Here is a 19,784-nt window from a genome sequence, read left to right as displayed (position 1 = left end):
ATAATTATAATTTAATATTTTACGAGACATTGTTTCGCTGCGTGTTGCTGTTTGAAGGAGATACTATAGCCGTAACTAGTGAGATATAAATTATATTTCTTTTTTCTTTTATTATATTTTTTTTAATGTTTTATTATTATATAGTTTTTTAATTATTGGCGCATTGGCAAACGAAACTGGAGTCTTAAAGTCCTGTTACTTTATACTTGCAAGTAAATATTTTATTTATATTTTATATTTTATATGCATTTGTAATATTTTCGTGTTCAGACAGTTAACTCGTATTGCAGGGATTCCGACTGCAATCGTGCATTTCGAATTATTCTATATTATTCTCTGACTTCTATTTTTTACTATAAAAATGAGTGACAAGGCAAAAAATACACGTAAACGAAGTTTTTCGGAATCTTGGCTTCAAGATGATCGTTTCAAACCTTGGATTCGTAAAGTATCATCGACGAAAGTCTTTTTTATTGTATTATATGCAATAAAGAAATGTCTTGCTATTCATCGCATGTTGCAAGACATGCAAATTCTGCGAGTCATAAGGACAAGATGAAACAAAATATATCAGATGACGATATAAGTCCAAGAACCAAAATTTCAAAATACAACATTCAATTTCAAAAAGAATGGTTGGATATAGCATTATTTAAGCCATGGTTATGCGAAGTGTCAAATGACAAGCGTGCATTTTTTTGCACATTTTGCAATAAATCGTTTATTGGAGATTTATCAAACGTATATCGTCACGCATTTTCTAAAAAACACGTGGAACAAAACAAACAACAAGAAACAGACGAAGATGTTGATATGATAGAGGAATCGATTTCACTTAAAGAGCGAAGGAAATTGGCAGAAATTCGATATGCAGCGTTGATCGCAGATAGAAATATTTCTTTCCAAACTGCGAAAGATATTCTCAATTTTTTCCAAGAGATAGGAAAGGATTCGGACGTATTACAAAAAATGAGTATGAGCCGAAAAAAATGTACAAACATTATTTCAAATGTACTATGTCCAATAGAAACAGATCGTGTGGTTGAAAGCATTCGAAATACCAAATTTTCTATTTTTATAGACGAAACGTCTGATATTTCTAATGAAAAGTGGATGACGTTTCTTGTTCGATTTGTTGATTCTGAAACATTAGATATTCGCACGCAATTAGTAAAATTAATTAATATTGACGCGAAAAGTAGCAGTGCGGACAAAATATTTCATGCATTTCAAAATGAGATGTGGAGATTACAGATTCCATTTACAAATATTATTGCTTTATCATGTGACAATGCGCCTGTTATGATAGGAAAATATACGTCATTTAAAAGAAAATTAGAAGAAACTTGTAAACATTTACTAACATTTGCGTGTTCATGCCATTCTGCTGCATTGATTGCACATTCTGCATGTGCAAAAATACCAGAGTATTGCGAAGAATTTTTGAAAAAAATTTCAAATTATATTAATAGTAGTCCTAAGCGTTCAGCTATTTATAGAGACTTTAGTGATTGCTTTTTGGAAACAAGTCACAACATTTTAAAATTGTCTCATACGCGATGGCTTTCTCGCCATTCATGTATTGAAAGAATTCTTGAATCTTGGGATGCTATCAAGCTTTTTCTCACTGATATGGCGTTGGCAGACAAATCAAAGTCTGCAAAAGATTTAATGTCTGTAATGGGAAGTTACGATGTAAAAGCATATTTTTTATTTTTAGAGCATATTTTAGATTATTTTAATTCATTTAATGCATTTTTCCAAGCAACAGAAACAAGAATTCATTTATTGCAACCAAAGTCAGTAAAATTTTTAACAACAATATGCAAATACTTTTTGAAGCCAGAATTATTGAAAACCGTATGTAATAATATTAAATTTTCTCAAAAAAAGAATCAAAAACCTTTACAAGAAATAAATTTGGGATCCGAATGCGAGGAATATCTCGATGAATTAATAAAAGAAGGATCTACAGATACGATGTACGATTACAAATGTAACATAATTACAAATATACGAGAAAATTGTTTAAAATTTTACGTCACCGCTGCTGAAGAAATTAGTAAAAGATTACCAATTAATGACAAATTTTTGTCCACATTAACAGTTTTAGAAGCAAATGTAGCTTTATCAGATAATGATAGAGAAATATCATTTAACGATGTTTCTTTTATTGCCAAAACTATAGGCGGATTTGACGAAAACAGTTTGCGGGAAGAATGGTTAAAATTACATGAAGATTTTACTGAGACAGACAAAATAAATTTTTCTAATTTAAATTTTGATGATATGTGGAAAAAAATTTTACGAAGTAACAACACTATAAAATATCCTAATATGAAATCTTTGGTGAATGCTATTCAAACACTGCCTAATTCAAATGCAGATCCTGAAAGGATGTTTTCAGTTTTATCTGATTTAAAAACCAAAAAACGCAACAAACTTTCGGTCACCAATGTTAACGCTCTTTGTGTTTTAAAATCAGCATTAAAATCGCGTAAGGAAACAGTGCTAAATATGAACATTAATGAGAGGCATTTGTCTTTGATGTCGGCAAAGACACTGTACGCCAGTAGTCATGGGAAAATAAAAAGGAATATAACGTTACATATTGCAGATGATGGTCCATCAACATCAAAACAATAGAAATTACTTTTATCTTGAATTTCAATTTTAAAAAAGTGGTATGATAGGGCTCCAGGCGACGGTCCACTTAAAAAAAATCGAACGCGCTTAGTTAGTGGAACCTCAAAGGTGGTGTGGAAGACCACTATTGTTAACACTTAAAATTACTAATAAACCAATAATACGCCACACATACTTTAACATGCTAACAAGAGTGCAATAAATCTTTGATCAATTTGACTGCATTTATAAGATGTATTTGACTGCATTGTATGTTACCGTTTCTCCACTAATCTCCACATTACAGTAACTTTTGCTAATATACAGTAATTTAAAATAAATAGTTAAAAATTTTCCAGGTGTGTAATCTTTCGATAGAGATAAATGTTAAGAAGCAAGCGTGGCTAATCGATTAAGGCGAGTGGCAGGAATATTGAAAATCTTGTGTTTGAAAACTGCTTTTGTAACATTTTTTTTCTTTTTCGATATTTGTTTCTAGCACTGTACCATCAAGTGAATTATTAGATAATGCTTTTGGCTAAAAAATATTATTTTATATTTATTAACAATAATTGCACATGTTAAATTGCACTTTGTTGCAATATGTATGTTGTAAAATGACTTCATTTTTCTATTTATAATAGCAAATCAGTATTCTTTTTAAAATAATTAGTTATTACATATGCAAATTAGTTATTACATAATTAATTATTACATATATATATATAAAATAATTAGTTTAACATATGCAAATATATTATTAATATACGAAATAATATTTTTTAGCCAAAAAAACGTTATTAACTAACTTACACTGTTAGAAACAAATGTGGAAAAAAGAAAAAAAAAAGTTGCGAAAATCAAGTCTCGAATACGGAACTTTGAATCCGCTAGGCACTCGCCTTACTCGATTAAAAGCGCTTGTTTCTGAGCATTTGCCGTCCGCAATGTGTTTACGTCGGCTCGATGGTAGCAAGACAGAGACGTCCGCTCTCTCTCTATAGCCGAACGGCCGAGCGCACACAGACGCGTGACGTAAGCGCTTCTTACTTGTGTTGGGGCTCGAGAGCCGCGAGCCCGGTAATAGATATCGCATCACTGCCTCAGGCAAACCGGTTGTGGGCGAGGGACGATGAAGTAAGGGGGGAGCTAGAACAGCTTGTTGGCGAGGGACAACGAAGTAAGGGGGGAGCTAGAAACAGCTTGTAGGCGAGGGGCGACGAAGGAAGGGGAGAGCATGATGATCTCATCGTCAAACAGTAGCTGTCTCTCTCGCACGCTTTAGTGTTTTCTCTCTCGCTCCTTTAATATAGAAATGCTTTGAGTTTTTATCGAAAAAATACTTTTATTTTGTAAAATATTGATAGCACTGGAAATTGCGTAATAAAAATTGAAAAGTAAATTAGAAAGGCGCTATAAATTACATATATTGCAAATTATAGCGCTAGATATTTAACGTTTATAATGTTAAATATCGCTGCAACAGATGCATTTGTAATACAAATTGCTTTGTACTTGTGTTTAGACTGTAATATCAATGAAAATAAAATATAATTTGGGGACCTACACAAAAAACATCATTTGTAAAGTAGTAAAATAAAAGAAAAAATAGTACATATTTAAAAATTATTTTTAAAATAATATTTACTGTTTATATGCATTATTTACAAAAGAAATACTATAAAGAAATTTATTTTTTATATTTAATTGTGAAAACCTCAAAAATTGTCAAGAAATTGTAACTGAAATTCATAAATGTAAGTACAATTCTAGGATAATATAAAAAGCATCATACACAAATTTATTATGATACAAACTTAAATAATGAAATTGTAATATATGTTTCAACATTGCAAATGTCAATATTTATATGATAAAATTTACAAAGTGTTAACAATTTTCAAATATTTGCTAATAAGATATTATTGAAATGTTTCTGTTGAAATCTTAAAATAATTCTTTAAAACAAATATGATGAGGTATATATTAGGGATCATTAAATATGCGGCAACATTGTGATTATAAAATTTTATAAGTATCTATAATAAAAATTAAGTATAATAAATATAATAAGTATATAAGTATAATAATAAAATTTTTATAAGTATCTATAATAATAAAAATACATATATGTTGTATTAATCTGTTAATATAAAAAAATTATTAATTAATTTAACGCAAATAAATTTCTTTATATTAACAGATTAATACAACATATATGTGTATTTTTATTATTATAGATACTTATAAAAATTTTATTATTATACTTATATACTTATTATATTTATTATACTTAATTTTTATTATAGATACTTATAAAATTTTATAATCACAATGTTGCCGCATATTTAATGATCCCTAATATATACCTCATCATATTTGTTTTAAAGAATTATTTTAAGATTTCAACAGAAACATTTCAATAATATCTTATTAGCAAATATTTGAAAATTGTTAACACTTTGTAAATTTTATCATATAAATATTGACATTTGCAATGTTGAAACATATATTACAATTTCATTATTTAAGTTTGTATCATAATAAATTTGTGTATGATGCTTTTTATATTATCCTAGAATTGTACTTACATTTATGAATTTCAGTTACAATTTCTTGACAATTTTTGAGGTTTTCACAATTAAATATAAAAAATTAATTTCTTTATAGTATTTCTTTTGTAAATAATGCATATAAACAGTAAATATTATTTTAAAAATAATTTTTAAATATGTACTATTTTTTCTTTTATTTTACTACTTTACAAATGATGTTTTTTGTGTAGGTCCCCAAATTATATTTTATTTTCATTGATATTACAGTCTAAACACAAGTACAAAGCAATTTGTATTACAAATGCATCTGTTGCAGCGATATTTAACATTATAAACGTTAAATATCTAGCGCTATAATTTGCAATATATGTAATTTATAGCGCCTTTCTAATTTACTTTTCAATTTTTATTACGCAATTTCCAGTGCTATCAATATTTTACAAAATAAAAGTATTTTTTCGATAAAAACTCAAAGCATTTCTATATTAAAGGAGCGAGAGAGAAAACACTAAAGCGTGCGAGAGAGACAGCTACTGTTTGACGATGAGATCATCATTGCCCCTCTTGCCGCTCGCCCCGCTCAGCATTTGTCCCTTTTGCCGCTCGCCCCGCACAGCATTAGCCCCTCTTGCCCCTCGTCTCTCTTTGCGCATGAGGTAACCTTCTTTCTATAGATCTTGAGTAGACCCACCCAGCATAGCATAATACAAAGCGCGGCAGAGCGGCGTGAATTTCTATTAAGATTGAAAAAAATTTTTTTTATAAAGAATACTATTATTTTGATATACACTATCTTTATTCGTCTCCACAACACGTTATATATATATACATTTTACGACCGATATTATATCAATGTTAATTAATATCATCAAAGCTGCGAGCTGACAGGTCTGTACGCCGCCATATTAGAAATTAGAAAAGGAAAGACGTCGTTTAGAAAAAGAAATCTGAACGCATTGGTTGAGTGCGTTCTGATTGGTTGCGTGCTGACGACGCTGACCAATAAAACATGCGTTACATTTTAGCGTTACATTTTACGCGACATCCGAGAAAAATGATGATTTTTTAGATTTCTCGACTTTGGATGCATATATCTTAATTTATAAAGCACACAGAGCAAACACAAGCATACTTTCCTTATATATTTTAGGTATGCGCTTTCGATTGAGCCTATTATCAACTCAATCGGCCCAGCCGTTATTGAGATCCGATAATCTCGGCTCATCTGAACCTTCCGTCTCGCGTAAAGATACACGGTCGGTCTTGCGCTGCGCGTAAACTTGGCGCGAGACACTACCGTGTCTCTTGACTATGTCACGCGCCGCTCGTGTGTAGTGTGCATAGCTAGCCAAGAGAGCGTCCCTCCCACCGCTCTGCCGCGCTTTGTATTATGCTATGCTGAGTGGGTCCTACTCGCCGCGCGCTCGGCGCTCGGGGAATACTTGTGCGGATTGGCGGATCTTTATTAATTATTTTCTAATTAATTTTTGAAAATTTCGCAAAGTGGTAAAGGACTTACTTATTCAGTTTGATCCGCTCTATCTGTACACGACGGTTGGGCCGCGAACTTTGGGACACTCTGTATATATATATATATAAGAAAAAATAAGAATTTTGAGAATTATATATAACAAGAAATAAGAATTTTGAGAACTTCCGTCCGCCATGTTGGATCTGCCATCTTGAATTCGGGAAATATGATAAGAGATTTGTAATTAACGACCCGAAAAACCCCTATATACAAATTTGTATAAAAATTGAACTAATTTGCGAATTTTCGTCCGCCATCTTGAATTCGGGAAATCTGATAACAAATTCGTAATCAGCGATCCATGAAATCCCTATATACAAATTTTTATAAAAATTGAACAATTTTGAGAATTGTCGTCCGCCATGTTGGATCCGCCATCTTGAATTCGGGAAATCTAATAAAAGATTTGTAATCAGCGACCCAGAAAACCTCAGTAGACGCCATTTTTATTCGGAATTCATAAAAAAAAATTGTGCTTGGAATAATCGGAAAAAGCGTAACATTAATGGCTTTGGACCGCTATATTGGACGTCGCCATCTTTAATTTCAAAATACTCATCCATACATTTTGAAGCTAGGGTCCATGGACGCAAGATTTTTACTTCCCAGAGATATCGTCATACAATTTCGTTGCGAAAATATCGATCGAAAAAAATGTTGGAGTGACAAAATCGGGTTTTCTTTTTAAATAAACAAACATAACTTTTTCGGATCGCATTTTGGACAAATTCTGAAAACAGATTCTGAAAGTTCAATAAATTTTACGTCAGAAATGATTGTTTTAGAATTTTTTCCGGACCGGTTTAGTAGAAAAAACAGCCGCTGAAGAAAACCACGAAAAAACGTCCGTTTGGGCCTTAATGGGTTAACGTAACTTACGAGCTTCAGAATACTAGGAAAGAAAAATCCCGCGCTCTCGGAATTTTGCGTGGTTACTAGGCATACTTTTAACTAAAAAAAAAACGTGGACACTCAGGAGTTTCAATCATTTTTCACGAAGTGGCGCCCAAGTGAATAAAAAAAGAGAAAAACGCGATTTTTAACACGTTTTTACAGTCGATATGTCGAAATAAATAAAATATCGGATCGAAATTCTAAAAAGAGCGTCTTATAGGGGAGACTTTGAACTTTCCAAAAAGCTCATAGTGGATGTCGTACGACAATTTGTTCCGGAGCTACGAATGTTTAAAGTTGAAAGTACGAATTTTGCTTTAACCGCCAATAACTTGGTAAAAAAAAAATCGCACAGCATTCACTAAAAAAGCAAATTGTTGAGAATCGTATGAGCTTTAACGTCGTGGAATCGGTTTTTGACAAAAAAAATTTTTCTGGTTCATGCACGTTACCCAATTTGGAGAAATTTTTTTCATTTTCGGATTGGTCCGTTCAATAAAAAATAATTCAGTTGAAAATAATGATTCAAAAGTTTTCTGCAAAAATTCAGAAACTAGAAGATTCAAGCTTCAAAACGCCTTTTCTAAAGATTTTTTTCGTCCATTTTTAGCGGAGATACAGCCGCTCAGAAAACACCCAAAAATCGACCCAAAATTTTCTATCCCTTAATTTTGACGCGTAGTGTATATATAAGCTTTATTTTAATTATACATAATTTAAAAAATTTGATTATTATAAATTTAATATTATTAAATTTTCTTTTAATTAATATTGAAATTACCGTTGCTTCAATTAATTGTTGAATATAACTTTGTAAATAATATTATTGTAGATGATACTTTAATACATTTACATACGTACACAGAAAAAGAATGCACTTGTATTTCAATAAATAAAGAGTTTATTAAGGTTGTTATATTATAGCAATGCTATATCATGTATGTACTATATCAATTATAAGTAATAATAATTTGCATATGATCTTTTTACATATCCCTTCGGCATATAGATATTTATACAATCAAATATTGCTATTATTTCAATGTTGTAGAACAATTAACTAAATAGTATAATAGTGCAAGTTTGCGTTGAATCTTGCAAGATGTTTTTATAAATCAATGCAAAATATAATGTTATCAAATCACCTTTCACTTTTACTGCGTCCAAACAGAAAAACTCATATCTATTCATATGTTGATATAATTAATGTACGATCATAATACATACATATATAAGATTTTCTTCATTTTCCTTATTTTGTTGTGATCATTCGAAAATAAAATTGACATATTTATTGTAAATTGCGCAGAATTGTGAACAAAGAAAACGTTAGCAAAATTATTTTGCATAAACCTTTGCAAGATCTAAATAATTTACATTCTTTAATAAGTTCTTGTATGCGATTAAACAATTACAGTGTTATACAATATTAATAAATAGATAAGTTGACATAAACAATTAGCTTATTAAACATTGTATAAGGAGTATTTTTCTTAACATTTAATCTTTTACTGTTTGTCAAACTCAGATTGATTACGAGAATTATTTGAAATACCTAACTTCATCTATTGTACATTTACATAACTTTAATGAAGATAAAGTAGAAAATTTTATGAACAACAAGAGAAATGCCAGAAATTTCATTAATACTTTAATAATTAAATTATTCATCATTTTTGCAGTATGAAATGTGTACCATATGTTCTCCGTGCTATCAATCACCACCGCATATTACGATACATTATCCTTCAAATCAATTCTTCGGCAGCTGTGTTCAGTGCCAACTGACAGTTAATTAACACCAAACTATTGCTAAGTTAACCCTGAAATTATTAATAATATGAATCAAGTTTACATAAAAAAGAATATAAAAATATAAATAATATTAATAAATATTAGTCAGCATTCTATAATCACAGTACGATACACATTTTTTAACTACCTGATGGATATTTCGAAGTGAATAGTTAAATGTCACAAACGCTTTGTTGCGATACTCGTAGTGTATTTATTAATCGCGCAATTCCATTCTATTCTGGTATATATTAATTATAAATTCGAAACATCTCTTTACGTTTCATCCGCTATTCTAAATTGCTAAGTTAACCCTGAAATGGTATCTCTGAAATTATTAATAATATGAATCAAGTTTACATAAAAAAGAATACAAAAATATAAATAATATTAATAAATATTAGTCAGCATTCTATAATCACAGTACGATACACATTTTTTAACTGAACTAAACATATTGCGGAAAAAAGTTAATAGAGAATCTTTTCATATTATTCTTCTAACATTTTTTATTTTTGAAGAATAGTAAAATTTTTTTAAAAGTGGCAATAGTTGTTCTTACATACTTTATTAATCATATATATACATATTTTACAAAAAAATATTGCCAATATTACGAATATTAATATCTTCAAAAATATATTATAATAAATATATATATGATTATAATAATGATCACAATATTAATAAAGATTAAAAAAGATACTTATATCTTAGTATCACTGAAGTACATATAAGAATATAAGAAGGTAAGAAAAGAGAAGAAATAGAGAAAAACATAAAAACTAACAATTGATTCCTCAGAGACTGCAGCTTGGTACAATTTTTCAGGTATTGACTGTTTGCCAACGGCAGTCGCCGATGGAAAATGAAAAAGATAGAAAAAGGATTCGAATTGTGTACGACAAAGACGATGACAAGCAAGAAGTGCGCCAAAAACGCACCACTTTAATGTATTTATCTCTTTGCCTCTCGATATGCAAAATAGAATTTCACTCAAATAAAATAGAAATTTTACTGACTCACAAATTCCATTGCTTGCTTTTTACAATCTTGCACTATCGCTTTCAACAATATAACAATCGCACTACATATGTTTCTATTTTTTATCTCTGTACGTTGCAAGTACATATACATATATAATTTTTGTATTATGCCTACATATATTTTAACGTTTTATTATTTCCATATACTGTAATTTAACATCTTTATTATTTATTATATAGTCATTATATTTATCATACTATATATTTATTATGTAGAAAATTATATACATATAAAAGATAATGTAAAATTAATAAATATTCAAAAGTTATACATATATTTCATGTTATGTTAACAAATTCGCTGGTAAAAATAATAGTGGTACGATTCATGAGAGAATTGCTTTCTAGTGAGAGTCAAATAAAAATCTTAAAATTACTATAAAAATTCGAAACACGGTGCCATTGTTTTGTAAGTTGGCAATCTTGTTACCAATAAAAGAGTGTTCTACAAATGACAGCACGGTGCAGACAAGTAACATTACTTCACAGTAGCAGTATAAAGATGACCATCTCACTTGAAACACACACCAAAGGAGAGTAGCGTTCTGTCATCCGTTTTTTGAGTGAAGGCGTGAAATCTATTGAAATTCATCCTCGAAGTTGCAGTATGGTAATGTATGTCTGTTATTCCAGTAAGTGTACAAATAGACTAAGAAGTTTCGAAACGGTGTGAGTTCTGTGACAAACCCTTCTCGATGGTGCATGAATAGTTGTACGCGACTGAAAGAATTTTTTCTACAGGCATCCATGTACTTTGCACATTAAGCGCTGGAGGACTTATATTATACCCAGTCAACACAGAACATCCTCTGAATATGCATAGGATATCCGTAAAATTAAAAGTACGTCTATTGAATCTCGTGTATATACATAGGATGTCCAGAAACATATATACGTGAATTAAATGTCCACAGTACATCTTATGTACAAACAAATATGGATATATATAACAGCTCCAAAAACTAACATATGTAGGATATACAAAAATGGATATACTCATATTGGACATCCATTATACATACCTATTTGATACGCATTTGATGTGCAATACTTCCAGAAACGTATATACATAGGACATACTAAATCGAATATACAAATAGTCAACATCCGTAATATGTTTCATGTACGTACACATATGGATATACGTAAAAGATCCAAAAACGCATATACGTAGTACATACGCAATGGATATTCGTAGTAACTCAAAAAAATACAAAGATTATTGATATTTATTAATATAAGCAAAAAGATGTTTATTATTTTTTATTTTAAAGTGACAAAAATCTTGCGTTTATAAAATTTGATTTTAAGCCAAATGTGTGTATATATATATTGAAAATAAGCAAAATAAATGTCTATTAATTATGCACTTTTTATTAATAATAAAAAGTAAATGTAAAATGTAAAAGTAAATGTGATAATGCGGCAAGTTATGTGTTTTAACACTGGTACATAAATATAGTTCTTTTAATTTTGGCGCCATATAAATCGCCAATCAATTGTGCATAGTGTAATTCTTTACTAGGCGTGGCATGCTATACGGCACACTTTGGATAACATATGAAAAACGGTTTGTGCAATATTTTATTGTGTCTTGTGTGCATTGTGCATTGTGTAAAAACTTTTCTTGGACGAAATAAACTCATAGAGTAGTAGCAGGCAATAACACACTTAAATTAAAGGTAAATCCTATTATATAATACATCCTATATTATTTCATTAACTTTTCATTACGGTATAGGTTAAAAATCGTTACAACGTATTTTTTCTTCATGTTAATTAATTTCTTAATTTCAAAATATATATGAATTGTTTCACATTTTAGGTATTTTAGGTAATAACTATTTCATTACAATCGGATCGATAAACTTTATGGCACTTTTTATCCATTTATTTTAAGTTTTGTGTCTTGTGGAATGAAAATCAAAATGCCTAACAAAAAAAGTCAAAGAGAAAAATTGTGTCGTAAAATTAACGAAAGACTCAATCTGTCATTAGCAATGATTAGTAAAACTAATCAATTAACAGATCATGAAACAATCTCAGATCAGAAATGTGAAAAAATACAGAAAAATAATAATAATGAAATTATGATTGAAAATAATGATAACAATAATTTTCAAAATAACAATAACATTTTATTAAATAGTAAAAATAATAATTTGAAATTGAATGATTATTCTTCTCTTGCAATTAAAGATTTACAAGAACATAATAACACTAGTATTTCACTTCCATTATTTACAAAGCCTAAGGAATCTCTTATTACAAAATTAGGAAAATGGTCCATTGATAGAAATATTAGCCTAACTGCATTTAAAGAATTATTAAATATACTTCGTGAAGAACCATCTTTGACTAATATCTTACCAGCTGATTCACGTACAATTTTAAAAACACTTCGCAAATCTAATTTTTTAAACAATTTATTTCATTATTTTGGTATACGCAACTCATTAAATTCTTTAACTTTAAAACATAATATAATTAAATTATTAACAACAAGCTACAGAGCCCAAGCTGGATTTTCGTGCTTAATTTATTAATATATTATAACAAATGTTTAGGTCAATCTAGACGTTTCGACCATCTGGTTGTGGTCATCTTCAGTAGTTAGTTATTATAAAATTCGGAACATATTAATAAACAATCGTTACTTATAAAACTAATTCGGATATTACAATCTTCTTATATTCGTTACATTTAAAAATTGTTTAGAAGGACAACACATCTTGAAAGTCATGCCTCTTCTAATAACACCAATCTTAAGATCATCAGGAAGGAAATCATGTTTTACATTAAACATACACGATGTCCTTTTTAAGATTTGAATTGTGGTTGATTGCAATTATTCTAAAACCAGCATGAACCAATGTCTACTTTTATCTTTATATTACTTGTTATTTATTAAAATTACTAAAAATATTCTTACCTCAATGCATAGCAGTACCGTCATGTTGTGTTTTCGTGTAAACTTTCTTATTTTAAAAAAACTAAGAACCAAAACTATTCGGTGTAACGAGTCAGTTTGCTAAAAATGATATTGGAGGTCCGAGTCGTTTGAGTGGACATGGCAAACTAGTTGAATATAATAGAGGATATATTAGAGAACTCGTATGTGAAGGAGATTCGTGGTGGGAGAGTGAGTGATCTTTAAGCAGTAAACAAATTGAGAACTGGCAAATACAAGTTTGGCAGTAACTCAGTATCGTTCTGCTTATTGAGACTCGTTTTTTGCCGTTTTATGTGCAACATCTCGGAAATAAGCCTTTTGCTATAAGACATTTCCTTGTCTAATATTTCTACATTCTCCCAATCCATTTCATGGTTTTTTTCTAATCTATGACAAGAAATGACAGAAGGGGATCCCGTTCTTTTATTTATATCCGACTTGTGTTCTTTAATTCTAGTTTTCAATTTTCTCTTTGTTTGTCCCACATAACTAGCCTCGCAATCTTGGGCTTGGGCTCTGTAGCTTGTTGTTAATAATTTATTTGAATAATTTGAGCCAATATTATATTTTTAATTTATTTCATAATATAATTGTTGATGAAAACACAGAATTTTGTCTCGCAATTAATATTGATGGATTGCCTTTAACAAAAAGCACATCAAGTTTTTTTTGGTCAATTTTGGGTACAGTAAAACCAATTAAAAATTTGAAAAATCAAGTATTTATAATAGCTTTACATTATAGAAGTGAAAAACCTAAAACTAGTGAATTTTTAAAAAATTTTGTAGAAGAATGTATAGAACTATCAAATGGAATAATGATACAATCTGTGTTATGTAAATTCAAAATTTTAATGTTAATTTGTGATACCCCAGCTAAGTCTCATATTTTATCTGTTAAGAACCATTCAGGTTATTTTTCATGTACACAGTGTACTGAAGAAGGCGACATGGTTAACAATGTTTTATGCTTTGATAAAATTGAAAATTATAAAAAAAGAACAGATCATTCATTTAGAAATACTCTTCAAGTCGAACATCATACAGGAAAAACACTTTGGCTTCAAATTCCCAATTTTAATATGTTTGACAATGTACCTTTAGACTATATGCATATTCTTCTATTAGGTGCAACAAAAAGGTTGTTATGCTGTAAGCGTTATGGATGGATATTTGGCAAGCCTCCTCATAAATTACGTGCTTCAAGTATTAATAAAATTAGCAACAATCTTCAGCTGTTAAAGAAATATATTCCTTGTGAATTTGCAAGAAAAACTCGGCCAATAAATGAATGTAAAAGATTTAAAGCAACCGAGTTTAGACTTTTTTTATTATACACAGGTCCAATAGTTTTGAAGAAAATAATACCATCGAAAGAGTATAATAATTTTCTTATGCTAAGTTTAGCAAGCTCGATATTGATAAGTAAACACTATGTAAAATTTGAGAATTATATTATGCCGAAGATCTAATGAAACATTTTATTAAGAATTCTATTACAATTTATAGACCTGATTTCATTTCACACAACATACATAGTTTATTGCATTTAAGTGATTGTGTGCGCCTGTTTGGTTCACTTGATGAATTTAGTGCTTTTCCATTCGAAAATTACATGCAGAAGATAAAAAAGAATATTCGTAGGCATTCGCAGCAGTTGCAACAAGTTGTGTGTAGAGTTAGCAAGAAAAATAATTTTTTGCAACCAATACAATCTACAAATGATAATTCCGTAACATTATTGCGGGAACATTTTAATGGTCCATTGATAAATAATTGCACTTCTCCGCAGTACAGGAAGCTTAAAACGATTAATTATTGCTTAAATGTTTTAAAAGTAGCTGATCGATTTGTTGAATTGGATGATACAACTATAGTTGAAATACAAAATTTTGCTTCATATCAAAATGAAATATTCTTAATAGGAATCAAATATATTGCACATAAAGATTTCTATTCAAAGCCATGTTTTTCTTCATTATTTGATATTAAAGTAATTATAAAATATAATACTGAATTGAAAATGTGGAGAATGGACAAGATCAGAAGAAAATTATTAGTTTTACCATATAATGATAAATATGTTGCATTTCCTCTACTTCATTTATAATTACCTTTAATAATTTCATAAAAGTATTAAAATAAATAAAAATAAAAATAATGAAAAAATTTTGAAAATATATGGTTAGTTATGATATTTATTCTATACTTTTATTAATCTTGATTTCTTTGCTAAATCATAGGTTTTCTCAATTGGCATATTTCTATTTGTATACAAGTAATTCGAGAAATTTAATAATAATTGCATTTATAAGTTTAAGGAGTTGCTATTGATTAATATGTACATATAGATGACTTGGCTTGTCGTTCGATTCAAAGAGGAAGATACTGTTGAGGCAGTACCGAAAACATGGTTTCTGTCAAAAGAATCTGCATGCTATTGGCCATCAAAAAGTTACGATAATGCAGCTATTAAAGCATTAATAAAAAAGAAGCATAATCCTGGCTCGACATGGATAAAATATGAAGCAATTGTTTTAGGCACATATGGTAAATATTATTTATATTATGTTAAATTTTTATAAAATTGTATTATGTAAAATTTGTATTAAAAAAAATAATTAACTTTTAATTTGTTTAGATGATTTAAAAATTGCTAAAAAAAAGGCAATCAAAGCCCAAAGTACAGATGACCTTTCATCACATACGGAGATCTTAACAAAAAAAAAGAATAAAATGCATAAACGGAGACAAGACAGGAAGAAACACAATTCCTCAGATACTGATAAATCCAATGAGTCTAACCGTGATATGTCTGATGAAGATAGTAACACGTACCCATCATTTTCACATTTTGGCAACACACATGTTGAACGCGGTAAAATAATTAAATTTTTCTAGCGCGGTAAAACAATTAAATTTTTCAAAATTTGTTTAATTTTTAAAAAGTAATTTTTTTTATATTTAATATACAGACAGTTATCGCTCTCCAACGGAAAGTCAAGATAAAAATATCACTAATGGTAAGAGTTTTTGAAATTTCAATTTTTATATCAAAATGCACGTTTGCATTGTTAATTAGATCAATATGTCAAAGAAAATTAAGTCCAAAGCCGCGTATGGGTATAAATTTGAATATAGATTTGAAAAATTAATTATCAGTTCAGATAACATTAATGTTTTATATTCTAAAAGTATATAAATTTATTCCACTGTAAGGCTGACAGCACATGAATGGATTCAACACGGAGCAGAAGAAATCATCATTACATTTATTCTTATGGTAGGTAGCCTGCAATCCCCCCTGGTGTGCTACCTTAAAAATACATATCTTAAAACTTTTTCGGCGTTGAATTCATTCATGTACTACTGACCTTAATATATCAACCAATTATATTAAATAATCATTATTAATTAAATGAATTATATTTCTTGTTATTTTAAGATAACTTCAAAACTACAGACAACGCTGACATAAATGCTGGTAAATAATTATTTTTATTCATTATTATCATTGGTAAAATATATTATTTTACATACTCTACATCGAAACAATTTTAATCACATATACATTCTTCAGCAAAACCTAATGTAATTGTGTTGCGTAACTAAATGATGCTCAATGCAATAACCAAATAAAAATTTTAATTTAAACTTTGTAATATAACTTTGTCGCTTTCACTTGATCTACTATTTCTGATTTAATACGTTTCCTATTTATGGATCAGTCTGACATATTTTTAATATTGCGTTACTGTATTAATGCGTAATATCATTTAACGTGCGACGAAGAAATCATAACAACCAGTCGCTTCGAAGTCTCAAGTTGTAATCCTGTTATACATGTATTATATGATGTTTTGCATTAAAGTTCGTAGGTCTGTCCATACCGGTTACGTTCCACAGTTACGTGATAAAGCTGAACTCAAGTATGCACATAACTTTATATTCACTATATGATTTTAGGTGTTGTTCGACTGAACTCCAAGACAAAATCTGCAACAGAATCGGACATTATAGAAGTGATAAGAAATTGGTTAGTTAGAAGTAAAGAACGCAGCAACAAATTTCAGTCGAAACAAAAATTGAAAGAAAACACTGTGCGTAAAACAGGTTCGGTTTGTGAAACAGATTTTACTTCTGAAACAGTCATGTCTGAAAAAGGGCCAGAATCTTAACGACTAAGATATAATTTTATGTCATTATTATTATTTGTTTTACATTTATTAAAATTAAAAGTACAGTTAGGTTTAAGATTTCAAATAAAAATAATTTAATTGTTTTGGTACTGCATTAATATTTTTTAAATTTGATTTGCACTTTTTTGACTGCACCTTTGTCAGTATTCTTTTTTTTTATTTAAGTATAGTAATTTTTATTTTAAAGCTTTAAAACTTATTGTTTAATACTATTTTGCTACAATGTTAATTTTATTTTTGTTTTTATATAATTTTTTTAGTTTCTTATTTTCATTACATAGCCTTACAATACACGTACAGAAAATTTATGCATTAAAAATGTAATGTTATGTATAACAACACACATAATATATATAATATATATAAATATATATACTTATTAAAATAAAAAATATATATTCAAAATTACAAAGTTTAAAAATACGCATTTTATTTTTTCAAACCTTTTATTCCCAGCATTCAACACAAAAAGATCCCCTGAATGTACACAAGATATACGGAAACGAATTAGTATATTTAAATATACGTAGATATACACTGACTATATAGCACATGCATGTGATGTACAATATATATTTTTCTATATACGAAAATATATGTCCACGGTGGATGCGCAATGAATGTACCTAGTACATATATATATAACGTACAATATATGTTCTTCAAATGTACATAGAATGTGCTAAAAGTGCGATAATATGGATATACGAAATTGTATGTTTCGTGTATGTACATTGGATATACAAATGGATATATAATGGATCCACCTAAGATGTACGGCGCATTGCTTTTGAACATCTATACGATCTGCAATGGATATCTTTCAGAAGTATTATAATGTACACAGGATATCCAGAATCCGTTTCCGTATATCCTGTGTACATTCAGGGGATCTTTTTGTGCTGACTGGGTACTTATATTAACGTTATAAAGACTACATAGAAAAATTATACAGGTATGGACCACTTTGTTCAATAAATTGTGAGGAAAAAATATTTAAGATTTTTATTTGACCTTCCCTAGTATGATTGTCAAAAAAAGTACGACCGCAAAAATTTTTTTTCTTTAAAAATTTCGAAAATTTTACCTGGGAGCTTTTATTTTTCTTTTGTGCGTACTTCTTGCAAGCATAATATTCGCTCCTTTCGCAAACTATTACCGCAACAGGACGTCTACATTTTCGATGAATCTCAGTAGCGCATCGCCTACATTTTACGACTCGCTCGCGGCTTTGCACGCAGAAAAATCGATGAAAAGGTATTACGGAGTAGTGAAGATGCATACGTCTCTCGCGCTCCAGCGAATTCACGAGAAAAGCGAGAGGAAACAAAGCCTGGAGTCGAAGAGCACAGCTGCGACAAAGAAAGTCTTCAGCGTGAACTGCTGCCACCCTTTGCTTTGATAGCATCCTTCTTGCCGTTTTGCATTTTCTGCCCGCGGGGATAGCTGTCGGTGTTTTCTACAGAGACTGTTATCTTTTTAAAATTATTTATTTTTCTTCTTTCGATGTCTTCTATTCTCGTCGACTTTCTTGATCTCGAAACTCTCAACGTCGATATCCACAAATTTTGAAAATCGATTGCACAACCGATGGGGAGAGAGAGAGAGAGAGAGAGAGAGAGAGAGAGAGAGAGAGAGAGAGAGAGAGAGAGAGAGAGAGAGAGAGAGAGAGAGAGAGAGAGAGAGAGAGAGAGAGAGAGAGAGAGAGAGAGAGAAGTTTTAATAATCTGTCTTCATTATTGGTTTATTTCTTCTACTTTAGAAAACTTGCTAGTCATAGACGCTCAAAGTTTTCCAATTTCAATTTCTGTGTAATGATAAAAAATCTAAAATCTAAAATTTAGATTGAAAATAGAAATTTGATATTAATCGATATTATCAATATTAATTATAAAAAATATAAATTTTAGATTTTAGATTTTTTATAATTAATATCGATAATATTATTGTGTGCAAATCTTTTCGCTTTTCTTGTTTCAAATCTATTCTACTATATTATTTGCTTACAATAATCAATGATTTATTAATTGATAATAATGAATCATCATTGATTCATAAATTTGTACGTGTTTATTCATTTATTGAATAATGATTTAATACAAATATTATAATACTAATTTTCTCTGTTGTAAAATCTGTAAGTATATCTGTTATCTATTATATCTGCTTTCTTTCTTTCTTTCCTTTT

General features: G+C 29.4%; 2 long non-coding RNA genes across 2 annotated transcripts; one reads left to right on the top strand and one right to left on the bottom strand.

Moving 5' to 3' along the window:
• Window positions 1-11,104: 11,104 nt before the first annotated feature.
• Window positions 11,105-18,501, top strand: LOC136997752 (uncharacterized). Its single transcript, XR_010888375.1, has 3 exons — window positions 11,105-12,127; window positions 15,749-15,947; window positions 16,039-18,501. It is a non-coding gene; the product is annotated as an uncharacterized lncRNA (long non-coding RNA).
• On the bottom strand, window positions 12,953-13,925 carry LOC136997751 (uncharacterized). The gene is made up of 2 exons (XR_010888374.1): window positions 13,378-13,925; window positions 12,953-13,298 (listed from the first exon to the last, which is right to left on the bottom strand). It is a non-coding gene; the product is annotated as an uncharacterized lncRNA (long non-coding RNA).
• Window positions 18,502-19,784: the final 1,283 nt, after the last annotated feature.

The sequence above is a fragment of the Linepithema humile genome, chromosome 2 (assembly GCF_040581485.1).
Source record: "Linepithema humile isolate Giens D197 chromosome 2, Lhum_UNIL_v1.0, whole genome shotgun sequence".
Taxonomy (NCBI): domain Eukaryota; kingdom Metazoa; phylum Arthropoda; class Insecta; order Hymenoptera; family Formicidae; genus Linepithema; species Linepithema humile.
Note: the sequence above shows the minus strand (reverse complement) of the source record. Positions and strands in the feature narration are given on the sequence as shown.